Genomic DNA, 18007 nt, shown 5'->3' with positions numbered 1-18007 from the left:
ATTCCAATTGAGGAGAAATGTAAGCATTCACATGAATCCTGTCCTACCCATATATGTATTTTCATGTTGTTGTAAACTTTTATGTGTGGCCTACAACCTGTTGACATCTTGCATGCAAATGTAATAGCCAGAGAACGTCATTGGGTCGACCTCAGTACCAGAAACAAAAAAACATTTTGTGAATGTAATTAAATGTGGTATGTTATGTGGTGTGGATGTGTCACCTCACTATGGAATACACTCTCATTACCAACTTGAGTCAAGTCAGAATCATTTGTTAAACCTTGGCTTGATGCTTCGTAGGTGTGGTTTTGAGCAGTCAGGATTAAGCAAAGGAATATATGTAAAGCATTTAAAAGCACCAAAACAACATGGTAAGAAATTCACACAACACAAAGGAAATCTGACACCAATTTATAAAAATAGATTATATTTGTATAGATTTTTAGACATGAAAATGAGCAAAATCCACCAGAGGGTTCCGGAGATATAGATTCTTTAAGTAAAACGTAAATCTCATCTTTTTACTCAAAAGCACAAACAAGCAATGGTAACTGCAAAGTTTGGAAAGTTTGTAAAACTATTAAGGAGGTGCGTTTGACTACTATGAGGAGTTTGGGTGACCAAATCCAATAGGTGGAAGATCACCGGGGCCAATAAAGAGTAGTAGGACAGTCACCTTGGCAACAAAGCAGTCACAAGTCCTAGGAGACTGCTTTGGTGAGTAAATGTGGTATGTTACATGGTGTGGTTGTGTGACTTCACTATGGAACACATACTCACATTACCAACTTTAGTCCAGTCAGACTCATTTGTTAAACCTTGGATTGGCCTTTGATAGCTGTGGCTTTGAGCAGTCAGGCTTAAACAAAGGAATAAACCTAAAGCATTTAGAAGCACCAAAAAAAACAGAGTAAGAAAATCACGTCCTCACAAAGGAAATCTGACACCATTTAAAAGAATAGATTGTATTTGTATAATGTTTTGAGATGAAAATTAACAAAATCCACCAGAGGATTCCAGAGATATAGATTCTTTAAGTAAAACATAAATCTCATCTTTTTACTCAAAAGTGCAAACAAGCAATGGTAACCTCAAAGTTTGGAAAGTTAGTAAGACTATTAAAGAGGTGAGTTTGGCTACTATGAGGAGTTTGGGTGACCAAATCCAATAGGTGGACGATCACTGGGGCCAATAAGGAGTAGTAGGAAAGTCACCTTGGCACCAAAGCAGTCACAAGTCCTAGGAGACTGCTTTGGTGAGTAAATGTGACATGTTATATGGTGTTGTTGTGTGACTTCACTATGGAACACACACTCACATTACCGACTTTGGTCCAGTCAGACTCATTTGTAAATCCTTGGCTTGACCATTGGTAGCTGTGGCTTTAGACAGTCAGTCTTAAGCAAATAAATAAATGTAAAGCATTTAGAAGCACCAAAAACAGCAAGAAAATCACAGTATTTAAAGGAAATCTGACACCAAATTATAAGAATAGATTGTATCAGTAAAATGTTTAGACATGAAAATGAACACAATCCACCAGGGAGTTCTGGAGATATAGACATTTTAAGTAAAAAGTAAATCTCAGCTTTTTACTCAAAAACTCAAACAAGTATTGGTAATTGAAAAGTCTGGAAACTTTGCAAATGAAAACAGACGAGTTTAGCTACGCCTGTCCTCTTTGAATACCCATATCCAACAGGTCTAAGGTCACCAGGGCAATAAGAAGTACCAGGAGAGTCACCTTGGCACCAAAGCATTCACTAGTCCAGTTCAGGGCCTATGACAAACCGCTGAATACATTAATGGAGTGATGCTGATGCAAGGGATACAGGATATTGAAGATGCTGATATGCTGTAAGAAGCTTAGCATGCTCTGAGGTAAACAGGGATCCTGGTGCTACTCCTTGGTCCATGTTCCAGGTGGAATGATGCTGGCCACCATGGTCAATTTCCATGAAATTCCTCTTTGGTGCAGTTGTCACTAGACTATTGGTCTCCGATCATAGAGAAACCAACTGTTCGCTCTGGTGAATGTTAGTGTCTAACTTGGGTCACCAAACTACTCTGAATAATCTCCAAGGTCCGGCTGAATCGAGTGCCACTTCTGAACATAAGGTCATGATCGTCTGGGCTGCACATCAGTGGCTAGTGGAGATCAGGCAATTGTGACTTTTTAGCTGGCCAGAATAGGTTTCTTCATCTTTTGGGGAACTAATGCCACATCTGATTCTTGCAGTTGACCTCTAAAGTCTGGGGCTCAGGAGCGACTTTTCCATGAGCAGGCACCAGAGGCACAGTCCTCTCTTTGCTAACTGAAGGATCGGCAGGTACAGTCCAACAGTTGGTTGATCCTCTCTTGCAGGGCCATGTAAGAACAGGGCAGTCCTTCTATGGTCCACTTTTCAGTCAAAATGCACTCTGAGGTCTGGGTGCCTTCCTTGGGAGAGGTAGTGGTTACTATCCAATGGGTTAGTAGGACCCTCCCACCCTGGCGATGACTTTCTGTGGTCAGTGGCATCTAGCTATGACAGGACCCATCACTTGGTGTATTGAGCTTGATTGACCACCCTAAATGTGTAGCTACACATACATGCAATAAACAGTTCGGCAAGAGGTCTCCCCACTCTGTCCTTGCACCAACACCCCTGCCACAACAAAATGCTGCTTCTCCTCTGAATCTCACTGAATTGCCTTCCTGCTAAGGAGAGCTGACAGCTCCTCCAATGGCAGGCCTCCACTGTTTGAACTCCTGGGAGTTGCTCACAATTCAGGGGGGCAGAAGGCTGTCTTGTTGTCAACATCTGCAAATAGCCACAGGAAGACTTCGACAGCAGATTGGAAACCTTCTAAAATGTATACTTCTTAAAAAGTTATAGTATATTTGACATTAAGATGAGTTTAATGCAAAGATCATTTGATACCTTGAAGTATCAACTTTAGTAGTAGCATTCAGAAGCTGGCACAGCACTGTTTTCAGTGACCTGGAAGACCTGGAACTCCCTCCCCACCAACCTACGCAAGACCCAGTACCACCTAACCTTCAGAAAGCACCTCAAGACATGGCTTTTTGAGCAGTGACCGGCAACCCCGCCACCGCACAGCACCTTGAGACCCTAACGGGTGAGTAGTGTGCTTAAGAAATTATTTGATTGAATGATTGATTGAGTGTTTAACTCTTTTGGTGTATAAAATGGTTTTCGTAGTGAAAATGACAGTTTGGATGGTTTGCTGTTAAAACATATAAAAACAAATGCCCTACTCTTTAATATGCAGCATACTGGCTTCTTGATTGATAGACCTGCTATAAATAGAAGTGGCATGCTGGGAGTCTTGGTTTTACATCACATCCAGAGTGGCAAAATCAGTACTGCACCTCTGATGGGGCACTTTAACTTACAAGCCCCAGGTACTTCTGGTACAATATCGTAGGGATTTAGGCCCAGATTTAAGATGGCCTAGAGCATCTTTGCGTAATTTACAAAGTGGCGCAATGCATCTATTGCGCCACTTTGTAACCCCTTGCGCCACATTTTGCCTGCGCCAGGCATAATGTATGCAAGGAGAGTGTTCCCCTGTTACGGGGGCAAAAAAATGGCACAAGAAATGTAAAAATTTGCTTTGTGCCATTTTTTGCGTATTTTTAATGCCTGCTCAGAATAATGGGCCCCTATGTACTGTTCAGAGAAAGCGCCCGAATTTTGGCACTAACACTAAACAGTACATCAATAGCATCAAACATGTTGATGTTATTGCCCACTGCCCTGCGCCATGGTGTGCAGTGTATTTTAAATACAGCACACACAAGGGGGGGGTAGAGGGGCACTAAGGGGCGCAGGAAAGGTGAGCCGCACTGGGTGCAGCACCACTTTTCTTAAATCTGCCCCTAAGCAAGTAAAGTTATGCCAATTGGGACTAGCCAATCTAACACTATGGCCCTCATTACAACCATGGTGGGCGGTGATAAAGTGGTGGTAATACCGCCAACAGGCTGGCGATAAATACCGCCAAATTATGACCACGGCTGAAAGAGCTCATTCAGACAAACACTTTACCACACCAACTTCCAGGGCGGAATCAACAGGCCCCACGTCGGTAGCCACCTTCAGCCAGGCGGAAGCCAATGTCCCGCCCACTGTATAAAGACACAGGAAACCGCCACCTTTTCCGGGGCAGTACCAACGACATCAAAAGATTGGCAGAAACAATGCACAGAAGGGAAACAACTCACCTGTAGAGACTCAGGGAAGAACCACGCCGCCATGGAGCCTGAACTGCATATATTCCCAATGATTTTCCACATCCTGCTCCATCACGAACACTAACGACGGTGAGGACGACCACGGTGAGCACTGCCACCTAGCACACAGGGAGGGGGAGGAAAAAGAGAGTGACACACACACACACACGCAATATGCAACAACCCCACCCCAACACCATACACACAAGCAGATGCAATAAGAAAACATATTTACCCTGATACCCCTCAGGAATAATGCAAGGACAACATGAATAGATGAAAGTGAGTGTTATAAGATAAATACAGTAGTAATACGTGCATCCATTCTAAAAGTATTAACATATTTACAAATCAAGGGACACTGCCCAGTCCTCAATGATCGTGGGCCACAGTGCCACATTACATAGTCCAAGGCCCCACCTGACTCCTGCAACAACACGGAGAGAATACTGCAGGGGCATCAGTTCAAAAATAGGCAGGTACCTCAGGGGATGGAGAACGGGGGCACCTCAGCCCGCAGATGGAACAACACCACTGGTCCTGGAGGGGGCAACATGCCCTGTGCTTGGTACTGGGGAGTGCAAGGCCACAGTCTCTCAAGTGGGTGATTTGCCCACATGTTCTGGAGGGGGCAGCATGCCCTGTGCTTCTGATCCTGGGGGTGAGTGGCTGTGTTCCCCACTGGTTCTAGAGGGGCATTGTGCCCTGTGATTTTCATCATGGAGAGGATGGGGTGAGTGGGTGTGTTCTCCATTGGTTCTGGAGGGGGCATTGTGCCCTGTGATCTTTATATTGGAGAGGATGGGGTGAGTGGTGCCATACCGACTGGTTCTGGAGAGGGCATCAAACCCTGTGATGCAGGTCTTAGGGAGTGCAAGGTCACAGTCTCTCAGGTGGGTGTCATACCCACAGGAAATGCAGGGGCAGGCCGCACAACAGCCCATGGACGCAGGACTTCACACGGTCGACCGTCAGTGATGGCTGCTCAGTGGTGGTGATGCTGATGTTACCGATGGTGGTTGGGGGAAGCTCCAGCCCATCCCCTGCAGCCTCAGATGGCTGCCCACCGGTGCTGCTGCTGGTTGTCGTGCTGGTGCTGCTGCTTGTAGGGGTGGGGGAAAGCCCCAGCCCATCCCCTGCAGCCTCAGACGGCTGCCTACTGGTGCTGCTGCTGCTGGTGGTAGTGGGGAGAAGCTCAAGCCCATCCCCTGCAGCCTCGGATGGCTGCCCACTGGTGCTGCTGCTGCTGGTGGTAGTGGGGGGAGGCTCCAGCCCATCTCCTGTAGCATTGGACGGCTGCACCACCATGGATGGTGGTGGGGGCTCCGACTGAGTCCAAGCACCAGGCCCCTTATCCTTTCTGCCTGCTGGTGCAGGCCCCTTGCCCTTCCTGGCAGCAACAGGGGATGGCTCCTTGCTCTTCTTGGCATCAGCTGGGTGTGGTACCTTGACCTTCACGGTAGCAGCTGGAGGTGGCACATTGACCTTCACAGTAGCAGCTGGGGGTGACACCTTGACCTTTCTGACAGCAAGTGGGGCAGCACCCTTTCCGTGTGGCTGCCTGGTGCCTGGGATCCTTTCCCACCATGAGTTGCTGTGGACACTACTGGGCCAGTGGACTGGGTGGCTGAAGTGCTTGCCCGGGATTTGCACACCCTGGCTAAACATGAAGGATGGTGTGGGAAGGGTTGGGGAAGAGGTCAGTGGTGGAGAGAAAAAGCTGCTTAGGAACACTGGGGCGGGGAGAGGGAGAAGGTCTGGGAGTAGAGGAAGAGGTTGTGGTTGTAGGAGGTGTCTGTCTGCTGTGTTTGGGTGCAGGTGCATAGGCTGGATGCTGTTGTGAGGTGGATGGCTGTTGGATGTCTGAGTGTGTTTGTGTACCTTCGGAGGAGGGGGCACAGACACAGTGGGAGAGGACACAGGGGACGTGTGCATGGATGTTGGGGTCCCCTGATAGGTGTGCTGGTGATGGCGGTAGTGCAGGTGTGAGTGTAGACGCAACTGGGAGGGAGGTGGAAGACGAGGAGGAGGGGGCCACAGTGGAGGTAGTGGATATTGGTATGTCTGCTTCTGGATGGTGTTTTGTGTGAGTGCCTGTGGGATGATGTGTGGTGCTTGTGCTTGCCTGTGCCACTCTTGTGTGTTGTCTTGTGTGCATACTGGTCTGCCTGTGTACTTGGGATAGGTTGGGGTTGAGGGGAATGGGATTAGGAAGAGGAAGTTGGAGGGGGTTGAAAACAGGGACAATGGCTGCCATCAGAGAGGAGGCCAGAGCCTGGATTGATCTCTGTTGGGCCACCAAGCCAGTGTGAATTCCCTCCAGAAATGCATTTGTCTGTTGCATTTGGGCTGCCAGCCCCTGGATGGCATTCACAATGGTTGACTGCCCAACAGAGATGAATCGCAGGAGGTCAATAGCCCCTCACTCAGGGCAGCAGGGCTACCTGGGGCAGAGCCTGCGGTGCCTGGGGTATCGGGAGGCCCACACTCCTGGGTGAGCGGGCACAAGCAACTTGCTGAGGGGTTGCTGGGAGGGCGGTGCTGGTACGTTGGGTGGCGGCTGTACCTGTAGCTGGGGTGGGCACTGAAGTGTCCGCTACCACCAGGTAGCTTCGATCAGAGGAGGTATCTGTGTCTGAACTGTCCCCTCCAGTCTCCGCCGTGGTGCTGCCCTCGCCCTCTGTCCCACTGGTGCCCAAACTGTCAGTGGACTCTGCCTCCTGGGTCCTGTGGGATGCAGCTCCCTCTGTCACCGATGCCTCTGCTCCTCTGTCACATGATGATAATGCACATAAGGACAGGATGATAAAACAAAAAGTGGGGGAGAGACAAAGGATACACTTGGTCTATGGCTGCACCAACACCACCGTTGGCGTACACAGCACCCTCACACACAGGGAACAGCCCTACGCACTGTGTTAGTCACCAGGGCATGGGGAGGGACACATACCACCAACTGCAGCATACCTGGGACCCACACACCCCTGCCCAGTACTGGATGCCTACTAGCTAGGTTGGAACAATTTCACATCAGAACCCTGCCCAACATGGGCCTACTCTGCAATGTCAGGCCTGGCCTAGGGGTACCCACAGGCACACATCCCCCACCCGGATACCACCCCACCAGGCATAAGTAGTAATGACGGGTACTGTACTCACCCCCTTGTTGCTGCTGTGATGCCCCCAAGCGCCCCTCCAGCTCCGGATAGGCCACCACCAGTATGCGGGCCATCAGGGGGGTCAGGGTTCGATGGGCACCCCTTCCTCGTTGGGAGGCCATCCCCAGCTGGGCCTCCGCTGTCTTCTGTGCCCAGCATCTCAGGTCCTCCCACCGTTTCCAACAGTGGGTGCTCTGCCTGCCATAGACCCCCAGGGTCCGCACATCCTTGGCGAAGGCACGCCATATACCCTTCTTTTGATGGGCGCTGATCTGCAGAAGAAATACACACAGGAAAAGGTATTAGTTAGACCGTCCTGCCTGTTACACTCATGGACCATTATAGCCCTTCCCATCCCCTTATGCACAGACATGGCACAGCATACATGCTGCATGCTGCCCAGGGGACATCCACCAACCCCCATACACAAGGCCTTCACACACAGCACTCCATGCATTCATGCCCCATGCATCATGCTCACAGTGTCCTCACCTGTTGGTCTGGAGGCCCATACAGCACTCCGTACTGGGGTAGGACCCCATCCATTAGTCTCTCCAACTACGCCTAGGTGAAAGCAGGGGCCCTTTCCCCAGTCACACGGGCCATGGGAGGTTCCAGACACAGGTCACAGCAGCACATGCAGTGTAGGTCCTCTGCTGTTGAAGGTCAGTTCGCAAGTGAGTGAACAGATAGAAACTAGTGGTCACGTCTGCGGCTGCGCATACCGCCAACACTGGCATACATCACCATTGGCCACTGTACCCCAAGGGGCCCAATAATAACCAATGAGTAGTTGCACAGCAGTTCCCGTGAGCCTCCCACAACGGCACACATCATCAGCAGAATTACCTCACTTCCACCTGTCCCTCCATACAGGTCAGGCGGGTGCCATTTCAAGGGGGTGGGCAGGCCATGGATCATAACTGCGTCACAGATCACAATTCTACATTCAGGACATGTGCCACTAATACATTAAAAAATCACATCATGCATTGAACTGTAGTGGCTACAATGTACAGATTATGACCGGCTCCTCACTCTTTTGCCCCATAGATTGCAATCACTGTGGATGAATAGGAGATGGAGACATCCCCAAGTGTAAAGACCCCTTGTGGACTTGGCAACAAGTGGGGCCAGGAACATTATCCTCTCCTACAGACTTGACAAGGCCATAATCATGGAGCTGTGTGCCCAACTGGAGCCTAACCTGATATCTGCTATCCGTCACCCCACTGGGATCCCCCCTCTTTTTGCAAGTGCTATCAGTGCTCCATTTCCTGGCAACTAGTTCTTTCCAAGTGACATTGGGCTTGGCAGCAGGAATGTCACAGCCAATGTTCTCAATAATGCTGACCAGAATGTTGGCTGCCCTGATTAAACACATGTGCAGCTACATTATTTTCCCCCAGGTGGAGGACATGGCCAAAGTGAAGGCTGACATCTATGCAATGGGACATATCCCCAACATCATTGGAGCGATTGATGGAATACATATTGCATTTGACCCCCCCCAGCAAAATGAACAAGTCTTCAATAATCGAAAAAGTGTTCACTCGATTAATGTGCAGATGGTGGTTTTGTTGGACCAGTACATCTCCCAGGTGAATGCTAATTATTCAGGCTTGGTGCATGATGCTTTTATCCTGAGGTATAGCAGCATCCCAAATGTGATGGCCCAACTCCAGAGGCACAGGGTGTGGCTAATAGGTGAGCCCTGGTTCCCACCCAGTGGATGTTGGTGTATGGGTATGGTATGGTCCATAAGGGTTAGTGTGTGGCTAACAGTTGTCCCTCGATATTTGCAGGTGACTCTGGTTACCCCAACCTCTCATGGCTACTGACCCCTGTGAGGAATCCAAGGACGAGGCAGGGGAACGTTACAATGAGGCACATGGGCAAACAAGAAAGATCATTGAACATACATTTGGCCTCCTGGATGCCAGGTTTCAGTGCTTCCATCTAACAGGTGGATACCTGTGATACTCACCCAAGAAGGTCTGCCAGATGATCGTGGCATTCTACATGTTGCATAACCTTGCCTTGAGACGCCATGTGCCTTTTCTGTAGGAGGAGGAGGCTGGAGATGGCCATTTGACAGCAGTGGACCATGAGGACAGGGAAAATGAGGAGGCAGAGGATGAGGATGAGGACAACAGATCTGCAGTGATTAGACAATACTTACAATGACACACAGGTAAGACAGTGTAACTTAAAATTTCATTGACAGATTTGTGTTTCACATTGTCACTGACAGGCGGTGAATTCCCGCTTCTATGCCCAAACACTGTACCCTTTCCAACTATTTTTGTAGATGTTGGTGCCCCACTATCGCTCCCGGCGTCTTCATTGCAGCCAACTACAGGTCTTTCCTATGTATACATTACAGTACATTTGAATTGCAATGTTTAAACCTTGGTAAACTAATAGATACTTAAATAATTTGACATACTCCATCCTTGTATTTATTCAAAGTGTGTTCATTGCAGTGCTCTGAAGAAAAGGGTGAAGTACAGTGGGCTGGGGTGATGATGGAGGAAAGTCCAGGGTAGAGTCCAGATAATTTGTAGCACAGGTGCATTGTCCAAGGGGACATAGGAAGGGGAGCAATGGCAGTTCAAGGTGGACAGGGTGACAGAGTGGGACACAAGGGTGACAATCAGGAGAGTCTTATTTTCTGGCAGGGTTTTTGGCAATAGTCTCTGGCTTCTGCCTGGATCACAGGGAACGTTTATGGGGTGGTTCTCCTTCTGCAGGGGGGTGTGCTGGTGGCCTGTTGGTCCTGTGGCGGGGCCTCCTGTCCACTAGCTGCAGCAGAGGTGGAGGGATGTTCAGTAGTCTGGCTAGAGTCAGGGGCCCACCGGTGTGACACTACCTCCCTAACAATGTTGGCCATGTGTGCCAGCACCCCTGCAAAGGAGACCATTGTGGTGTTAATGGACTTCAAGTCCTCCCTGATCCCCTGGTACTGTCCCTCCTGCAGCCGCATGTTCTCCTGCAACCTGTCCAGGATCTGGCCCAGCCTATCCCAGGAATGTTGGTATGCTCCCAGGATCACGGTGAGTGCCTCCTAGAGAGTCTGTTCCCTGGGCCTGTCCTCCCCCTGGCTCACAGCAGTCCTCCCAGCTTCCCTGTTGTCCTCTGCCTCTGTTTCAAAAACCATGTGCCCACTGCCACTGACCCCAGGTCCCTGATTGTCTTGGGTTTGTGGCGTGGCCTGGGGTCCCTATAGTGGTGGACACACTGCTGATTGATGTGTCATGATGACAGAGCTATGGGCACACTGGGTGGGTGCTGTGATGGTGTTTCCTGAGGGGGGAGGCTCTGTGGGGGTGTGGGACTGTGCCTGGGTAACTGATGGGCCAGGTTGGACATCCAGGCAAGCAGAGTCACTGTCATCACTGTGGGCCTCTTCTGTGGGGGGACTGGATATGGCTGGCACCTCTTCTCAAGTGACATTGGCTGGGATATCTGTGGGGATGTAAATGCAGTGTTATTATTTCTGTGTGTGACATATTGTGCATGGTTGGATTGCATTCTATGGTTGTTATTTCCCTGGCAGCTTTAACTTTTGTGAGTTGATATGTGGTGGGCCTGCTGATTCTCTCTAGTGTGAATGCTTTAGTGATAGGTGTCCATGCAGGTCTGTGAGTGGTGTCCATGCATTGGTATGGCATGCTGGGCTTGCCATTCGGATGAGTGGGTTGTGATGGTGTGGTGTGCTGAAGGTGGTGGAGTGATGGGACTGAGGGTGGGGTGGGGGTATGTGATGGCATGCAGGTAGGGGGTGATAATAGTATATAGTTGACTTACTAGAATCCAGTCCTCCTCCTACTCCTGCCAGGCCCTCTGGATGCATGATTGCCAAGACTTGCTCCTCCCATGTTGTTAGTTGTGGGGGAGGAGGTGGTGGTCCACCGCCAGTCCTCTGTAGAACGAGTTGGTGTCTTGCTGCAATGGAACACACCTTCTCTGCAGGCCGTTCCACCACTTCCTGATGTCATCCCTTGTTCTGGGGTGCTGTTCCATGGCATTGACCCTGTCCACGATTCTCCGCCATAGCTCCATCTTCCTAGCAATGGATATCTGCTGCACCTGTGATAAGAATAGCTTTGGCTCTACCCAGATGATTCCCTCCACCATGACCCTTAGCTCCTCCTCAGAGAATCTGGGGTGTTGTTGTGGTGCCATGGGTGTAGTGTGAGTGGTGTGGGTGAGGGTTGGTAGAGTGATGTGTTGGGGTGTGTGATATAAGGTGCGTAGGTGGTGTATAGATGAGGGTGGTATGTGGCTCTGGTTGTGTGAGTGCTCTTGCTGTCTCTGTTGGCAATTATTTGTAGTTGTAAAGGGTTGTGGGTAGTGTCGGTGTGTGTTTTATAGTGGCGTGGCTGTGGTGTGTGTATGGGTGTCAGGTGTGTGTAGTTTGAATTGTCCAATGTAGTGCTGTTTTGTATGTGGATGTATATTTTGAGTGCAGCAGTATGTACCACCAATGGTTTACCGCCATTGAATGTCATGGTGATTTGTGGGTCATTATGTTGTGGGCATTGTTCTGTTGGCAGAACGGTGTGGGTTTTGCTACCGACAGCTTATCACTGACCTTTGGGCTGGTGGACTTGTGTGTGTGGCTGAATAGTGACGGATTGGTATGTGTGTGTCATAATATGGTGAACTGATATCTGCCGCAGCTGCGGTATGTTGATGGAAGTCAGCATGGCGGTAAGTGGGATTTACCGCCAATGTCTTAATGAGGGCCTATGTTTTTAAGGGTCAATGGGCTGGCACTGAGATCTGGTTAACAGGCCTCAGAGCATTTGCAGATTCAAAAAAAGCCAGCAGTTTGAGTCCAAAACTTAGGGGAGATCATGCAAAAAGATGAATCTCCTTACAGTGAACGTAGTAGAAGCACTTATCGTGTCCAGCACTGTCTTTCCATGGTGGATCCCTGTCTGGGGATCCCATTACCGTGTGATCACCAAGCAGGGATCCACTCCACAAGAACACAAGGGCTCTTTGATTGTGGAGGGTCTGGTCCACGGGGCATGGGTCTGTGGTATCCCTGACACAGAGCTAATCAGTATTTCTGTCCTCGGTGGGTGGCAGATTGATGGAGTCTGCCCCCCTGGGGGGGGAAAGTCCACTAGACACCAAAAAAAATGTTTTACTGGTGTTTTCGGGCACCCAACAAAAAAATTGAACTGTGCTCTTCCTGTCTCTAGGCTAAACAGTTTCCCTGACTCTCCTGGGGGCAGATAGGGGATTTTTTGTGTGGTAATTTTTTAATTAAAAAAATCTATGAGACATTACATACTACATCACATAATACGTTACATAGTCCTTCCACTGTGAGGGTGGATTGGCAATGTTACTCACAGTCTTTCCCCATGGGGCAGAAAGCCCAATAGGCACCAGACAACATTGTATGTGCTTTATTTGGGGGAGTTCACTCCAGACACTGGCTGGTGCTTCCCCCTTACCATGTGCACACCAGTCTCTCTGTCCCCCCCTGGGGGTTAGATGGGAGGCACTTCCTGGGCATGGGCCTGTGCTCCTTCCTTGTCCTGGACACAACCATGCTTTTTGCCCCTCCAGGGGCATCAATAGTTTGTTTACCCCAATCTGCCTCCCACATTATCAGAAAACCCACTAGCCAACATGGAATCACTTTTTACATGTGTTATTATGGGAGGGCCGAGCTAAAGGTATGGGCTTGTGTTACTGTGAGAAAAGGCCTCATTTTAACATGGTTAGCCCCTACTTTTTGCCTGATGTATGATGTAACCTAAACATTGTAGTGTCCAGGGCCGCTGCTAACCATGTTCCATGAGCCAGAGCTCTTTTCCTAAAACTGTTGCGATTTATCAGCACAACTGGATACATCCTTAGCTACCACTATAAGTCCCTAGTGAAAGGTAAATAGGTACCCAGGGCATGGGGTACGAAGGGTAGGTACCCAGAGGGCAGCAGCACTGATTGTGCCACCCTCTAGGGCCATGCATAGAGATGCACCCAGCACTGCCTTTGCAGGCTGGGTGCACTGGTGCAAGCCTAAAACACAAACTCGATGAAGCACACTGCCTGTGTGCCCTGTCTACCATATACTGCATACACTATGGATAAGACTCCCATCTGTCAGGCCTTCCAGCCCTAATGCAGGGTGCACCACATTATAGGTGAGGGCAATATGTCCCCACTGTGTCCTTGCCAAACCTGGGACATAGTGAATGAACAGAGAAGCCATTTTAATATATGTGCTGGACACTGGCCCATTCAAGTTTCCCAGCTACATGATGGCCACTCTGAACCGTGGGTTATTTGGTATCAAACAACTCAGAATGATAAACCCAAACTGGTACCAGTATTTTATTTATCCCAGAATGTACCCAGGGGTCACCTTAGATAGAGGTGCCCCCTGTAAAGGCAACTTACCCTGGCATGGATTCTGACTGGTCCTATCCAGCTTGCCACCTCCAGTCACACACTATATACAAACTATCGGGGAGAGATCTGTCTCTCTGCTACCACCCCCACCTCAGAATTGCGCACTGCCCTGGTGGCGAGCTTCAAAGGGCTAACCACCTTTGAAACTCAACCCCCAGGCCTGCTGCTAGCAGAAGATGGCAACCACCATGCAAACCTCCACTTTTGGCAGGAGCAAAAGAAGAAAACTCAAAAAAAGAGGAGGAGGGGTGGCCCCATCTGGCATGCACCACCCCTAAGGTGTTGCCTGTGAGGTGGGCACTCCATTTCATTTTCCTCTACCTTGGATGGAAGGAAAATAGCCAATCAGGGATAGGGATGTGACCCTTGCCACAGAAAGTGGTCACTTTAGTGGGTGTAGCTACCCAAAGGTGGGTGACCCATTAGTTACTACCAGGTTCCCCCTAAAATGCTAAATATTATATTTAGTGGGCATCCCTAGACCAGGAGCTCAGATTCGATAGACAAAAGTAGACCAACACCATGTAAATCCAAGGCATAAGAACTGTGGACCTGCTGCAGCAAAGAAAAGGTGCCAAATCCTGCCTGCTGCACCCAGGACATGACAATTTCCACTGAGGAGCTGCTGGACAACTGGAAAAACTCTAAAGAACCCCAGAGAACCTCCAGACTTAGAAAATCACCACAGAACTTCCTCCAGAGTGGAGGTACCACTCTACAACAGCAAGTAACCAGCAAGCCAGTGAGGATCACTTCACTGACAAGCAGCTAACTCCTGAACTAGACACTGCAGCTGAACTAAACAACACACTAATGACTGCGAGGACAAACCCTGCTAGTCTGACAAGGTTGATGGCACTGCACTCTCCAGTGGTCAAACCATACCAGTACTGTGTGTATTGGTCAGCTAACATTGGACACTAAGAAAACCAGCCTGCCCGGGACTGAAAAAGGGCCAATAGGAAGCTCCAGTCAAGGGACTTCAGGAACACCCCAGAACTCCCACTGGAGTACCCCACTGTCCTGCAAATAACCCTTGGACCAACTTACCTACTGCTCCAGAGGGCATCCCTGTGCACAGCTTCCTTCTGGCTCACTAATTCGCTCTGAACCCGGCTGCCCTGCGCCCTGCACCGAGGAACCTTCTGTACCGTAAGGGTCCCGAACCCCTTGTAACTTCAACATTCCAAGGGGACCCCAAGGAACCATCTTTAAACTTAGCTGTGCAGTGCTTTTCCAAGTTGTCCCTCTAGTGCCCCTGCAATCTTCTCCAGCTGGCACAGTGTGCCTACCAATGACCTCAACCAACCTCAAAGGAAGAACTTGGTAAACCAATTGTGAAATTTTATATTTGTATTACACTTCACAAATTCATATCTCACAAGGTACTTAACCAATTTTAATAATATTGGTCTTAAAAATTACATAAACTTCTGAAGTATTTTTATAAATTGGTCTCAAGTTATTCCTTTAAGTGTGTGAGTTGCAAGATTGATGCTGTGAGTACAACAAATGCTTTGCAATTCTCCAAGACTGGCCTAACTGCACGACCAAGCTACCTTAAAAATTAGAGCATTAGATAATCTAGTTTTTACCCCTGTAAACCAACGTGTGGTTGCCTGGACCCCTGCACAGTGTGCTTAGCTTTGCACATGACTTAGAGGACCAGCCTCCTACGGCGACCTTCTCCTCCTCCCCCTGATTTTAACCTCAATCTGCCTCCAGCTGGCAGGGAAGCCCCACTAGGCGTCAGGATAGGTTATGTATGAATTTGGTTTAGAGGGAGTGCTCCACTAGACATGTGGCTGTGCTTCGCTCCTTATCATCTCACTATGGTTTTTCCCTCTTTCCTGAGGGGTAGCTAGAGAGTGTTTTGTGGGGAGTGGACTCCCAGGGTATAAGCCAGTGCTTCATACACCCACTAGCAGGATGGTCTTTTTGCCTTCCCTGGGGGCAGATAGTAGGGGTTGGCCCCTAATGTGCCCTGCAGAAGTCCCACTCAGCACAAGGGAAAGCTGTGGGATTTTATTTGGGGGGGAGACCCCTGGACATCCTTCTGTGCTTCTCCCTTACCATGTTCGCAACAGTCTTTCTGTCCCTCTTGGGAGCAGATGGGGGTGTGTACTACCAACCTGTCCTCTTTGTGGGGGCAGAATGCTCAGTAGACACCAGGGTATTGTTTTGCTACTATTTTGGCAGATAGCACCCTGCCAATGGCAAGAGCCTGTGCTCCTCCCACTGTCAGAGAGGGTGAGAATATTGCCCTTCCTTGGTAGGGGTGTTGATTGGGGTTGCTTACATCCAGTCTGCCCCACTAACGTGGCATCAGGCCCACTAGGCATCAGTCAAAATTGTGTTGCTTTTTTGGGGGGAGAGACACCCAGGGCAAGGACTGGCGCTTTTCTTTTTACATGGGCGTAACATTTTTTTATTTATTTCTGCTGGTGGGTTTAGATAGGGGGTATTTACTAGCAACAGAAAGAAATTGCATTAGACACCAGGGAACATTTCCTTTAATGCTGTTTCCCCAAAGGAATGAGACTATGCTGCCTCTAAACTTGATGCCCTTCCTGGGGACTGGATATGGGGTGCTCACACCCATTCTATCTCCCACGGGGCAGACTGCCCTCTAGACAACATGAAAAGTTGTGGGTGCTCTTATTGGGGTGGCCCAATGGTCATAAACCTATGCTTCGCCCTTACAATGAGCATAATAGTCTTTATGACCCCCAGAATGTTAGATAGAAGGTGTTTACCAAACTCTGTCCACTGGATGGACAGAAATATCACTAGGGACAAGGGGAATAAAGGCTGAAAAGAAGAAACTTGAGCCTGAAACCCCACCTGACAATGGTTTCAATAGTCTTCTGCTCCCCATGGAGTCAGAAAAGACACAAGACTCTGGGGAGGTATTTTCGGGTTTTTGAGAAAAGCTATATGTGGTGTGTGTAGACCGCAGAGATGTCTAATTGATTGGGCACTCCTACTGCCTTCTTCCTGCTAGGGGCAGAGAAAAGTATTAAACCTTTGGCAAGAAATATGAATTTTAAATTATTTTGCTCAGAGAGACATGAACCAGAAGAGTGGTGGAAAATCCACATTTTCTCTTACTTGCCATGTTAAAGAGGCTGCACTATGTATTCTAAACCTAGACATTGTGAAAACTATACATGCAGGAGAGTCACATAGTAAATACATTGTTTTTTTTTCACACCCATTTTTCATTCATTTTATTACACCAAATCAATTGTTGTGTGAATGGTACATGATGAAAAATCATTATAACTTGCAGCTCAGTAATTGGCTCTGGGTTTTGCGAGCCTTGAGAAAACATGCATACCCTATATATCCTTGTGACTATAATGGTCTAATGTATAAAACAGTATGTTGCTTTTATAGGCAGGCTATTGTAACAAAAAGGTGTGTATGAATATATTGTCGCTAATTGCAATTTTCTACTTATTTACAGTGTTTTCTTTATTTCAATAATATGTTTATTTTGGAAAACATTCAGGGACCTACATGATTGACCCCTTGCAAACGTTTGTTTCCTTTCTGCTTCACCCATAGGCTTCACACCTGTTTCCACCACAAACTGCAAGTAGGTTGAAGCCAAGAAACGTATCTCCTAAAAATGCAAAAACTGTGATATAAAAATGTTTTTGATACATTTCTGCATATTCCTGAAAGAGGGGTAAGTGGTAATCCTAGCAAAGCAAACCTTTCATTAATGTTATTTTTAGAAAACAAAACATATGCTTTCTTGTACAGCACTTTTGCCCATTTTTCTAAAACAAAATCATTTTGCTTTATTTCAACTGTTTTTTAATGCCTCCCAGGAGAATACATACTTCCTGTGTACCATTAGCATTCCAAGGATGTTGGAAAAAGGACCCACATTTGGTGTTCATAACTTTTGTGGAAAAAAGGCAAGAAGGCATAAACACAAAGTACAGACTTAAACAAATAGTAAGGCACACCATAATTGACTATGTAACAAATATAATTCAAGACAAACAAATCCTATGGGAAAAGTGATAAATCCCCCTTTTTTCATTCAGAAACAATTAACATGGGTGATATAGGTGTTCATTCTCCTTTCCAAATATACATCACAACAATTATATACAAAACTTAATTTATTCATAAATACATACACAAACTAAAT

The sequence above is a fragment of the Pleurodeles waltl genome, chromosome 2_1 (assembly GCF_031143425.1).
Source record: "Pleurodeles waltl isolate 20211129_DDA chromosome 2_1, aPleWal1.hap1.20221129, whole genome shotgun sequence".
Taxonomy (NCBI): domain Eukaryota; kingdom Metazoa; phylum Chordata; class Amphibia; order Caudata; family Salamandridae; genus Pleurodeles; species Pleurodeles waltl.
This window is presented reverse-complemented; position numbering follows the sequence as displayed.